General features: G+C 49.5%; 1 pseudogene; it reads left to right on the top strand.

Annotated features, from left to right (window-relative positions):
- The first annotated feature begins 4 nt into the window (after nt 1–4).
- LOC100903258 (uncharacterized) lies at nt 5–2,850 on the top strand (annotated as a pseudogene).

Raw genomic sequence — 2,850 nt, forward strand, 5'->3', positions numbered from 1 at the left:
AGAAAATCTGTACCCGGGTCAGACCGCCAGCGATAGGCCCGATTTGGTGACTAGAGTTTTCAAGCTCAAGTTAGATGCCATTTTCAATGATCTACTCCACAACCAGGTTTTTGGTAGAATTCGCGCTCACGTGAGGGTCGTAGAGTTTCAAAAAAGGGGCCTGCCGCATTGCCATGCTCTTCTGATCCTCTCGGATAACCACAAACCTCGGACTCCGGATGAAGTTAACGCTGTGTGCACTGCGGAAATCCCCGACCCACTCACGGAACCGCTTCTACACGAAACAGTGAAGAAATTCATGATCCATAGAAATTGCGGCCCAAACAACGCGCGCGCTCCCTGTATGAAAGACGGGAAATGCACGTAAGGAAATTCCCCAAAGAGTTCCGGAGTGATACAAGAGTATCATGCGATGGTTATCCGCAGGAGGTGCAAATTCCTTGCCGAAGTCGGAAACACTTCCTATTCAGACAATTGGGTTGTCCCCTACAATCCATTTCTTTTGCAGAAATATCAGTGCCACATCAACGTCGAAATTTGTGGAATGATCTCATCCGTCCGGTATCTCTATAAATATGTCTACAAGGGCACGGACCGCGCCAGCGTAGATATAACTTCCGAAGAATCCTCCGACGAGATCGTTCAACATCTAAACGCACGCTACGTCTGTGCACCTGCTCTACATCGAATTTACGGCTATGACCTCCAAGAAAAATCCCATACTATTGTCAGGTTATCCGTGCACTTACCCGAACAACAGATCGTGACATTCACGGAACACGGCCAAGAACGAGCCTTGATCGACGCCGCCTCCAGGTACACCACGCTTACAGGGTTTTTCGCCCTAAACGAGAAGCTTGCGAAGGAGCGAAGTTCTGTCGATCCCGCAGACGCGACAGAGAGCCTCCATTATTACGAAATGCCCCCTCATTATGTTTTCAATGCACAAAACGGCTGGAGTCCTCGGAAACGTGTATCGAAAGGAATCATCGGCCGCATGTACACCGTCTCTCCCAAAGATACGGAACGCTACGCTATGCGCATGCTACTGCTGAATACTCAGGGACCCACTTCTTTCCAAGATTTGCGCACGATCAATGGCACGCTCTGCAACACGTTCTGTGAAGCTGCCAAAGCTGCCGGGCTCATGCAGGATGATACTTATTTTAGAAACAGTTTAGCTGAAGCAGCTTCCTTCCAAACGCCAAATGCCCTTCGGAGCTTCTTCGCATGTTTGATCGGCTTCTGCGAGGTCCTTGATGCCCAAGCCCTGTGGAATGATTTCGCGCCCCTCATGGCCGAAGATTACACGAAACGAGGCTACCCGATCGAGATAGCCACGGCAATGGCTTACAATGCCGTTGCAGACAAATTGAAGACTTTGGCCGTAGATCTTGAGACCCTCGTGACAGCCCCCTCGGATACACTCAGTCTCCCAGAGCCAGAGTCCCCAAACTTCGACAGCTATATCTCTCGAGGATACGCCATGTACTCCAAGATGAACACTGATCAAAAGCATGCTGCGGACAGAATTCTGGAGGCTGTACGGGCCGCTAGAAGCTCCTGTTTTTTTCTGGATGGACCCGGCGGATCCGGCAAGACTTTTCTTTACAAGGCTCTCTACAATATCCTCACAGGCGAACAAAAAAATGTACAGTGTACAGCTTGGACAGGCATTGCTGCGAATCTTCTCCCCAATGGCCGCACCGTCAATTCTGTATTCAAACTGAACATAAGAGACAACAATCGCAGTTCGACGCTAACGCGCCAGCACAAAGAAGCGAGGCTCCTATATACCATGGATTTCTTGATATGGGACGAGATATCCATGGTTCCGAAAGCGGCCTTCGAAGCTGTAGATGCATTGCTCAAAGACATCCGTCAATGTGATGAGCCATTCGGTGGAGTCACAGTCGTTGTGGGTGGCGATTTCCGTCAAACGCTCCCGATCGTCGAGAGGGGCAGCGAAGCTGAAGTTCTCGACACATGCGTGACTCGATCCGCATTATGGTCGAATTTTTCAAAACTCGCATTAATCGAGAATATCCGCGCGCGGAACAGCGGGGAATCTTGGCACAACTTCCTGCTCCAAGTCGGTGGAGGAACTTCGAACGACTCCGAAGGCAGAACCCTCCTTCCGCATGATATCCACTCCGACAACGACATTGTGGATGAGATATATGGGGAGACAATAAGTCCGCAAACCCTTCTACGACTACCGGACATGGCTATCTTGACTCTCAAGAATACTGACGTAGAAGTTCTGAATAGAAAAATCATGAAGCGTTTTTTCGTCGGAGGTGCCACCAGAGAACGACACTTCAGAAGCATCGATGAAGTTTGTGAGGACGAATCCTCATCATCAAACTACTACCCGATTGAATACTTAAATAGTTTGACAGCCTCCGGTCTACCCCCTCACGATTTACATTTGGCCACTGGAGCCATCATTATGTTGCTTCGGAATCTCGATGTTTCAAACGGACTCTGCAACGGAACAAGGCTCAAAATCGTTGAGATCGGTGACTTCGTCCTCAAGTGTGTCTTCGTCAATGGTGAAAGAAAGGGTCAACTTGCAATAATCCCTCGAATAGACAACTATTGCGACGCCACCTTCCCTTTTCGGTTGAAGCGTCGGCAGTTCCCAGTTCGACTAGCTTTTGCAATGACCGTCAACAAAAGCCAAGGCCAGACTTTCTCCACGGTCGGCCTGTACTTGCCCACGGAACCTTTGGCCATGGCAAACTCTACGTGGCGTTGTCTCGAGTCCCTTCTCCCAATGACATCAAAGTCAGTTCCGATCGCGATGCAGTGCTCAATGTCGTCTATCAAAACGTTTTCATGAGTTGA

This window comes from Galendromus occidentalis, unplaced genomic scaffold, assembly GCF_000255335.2.
Source record: "Galendromus occidentalis unplaced genomic scaffold, Mocc_1.1 scf7180000077088, whole genome shotgun sequence".
NCBI classification, from domain to species: domain Eukaryota; kingdom Metazoa; phylum Arthropoda; class Arachnida; order Mesostigmata; family Phytoseiidae; genus Galendromus; species Galendromus occidentalis.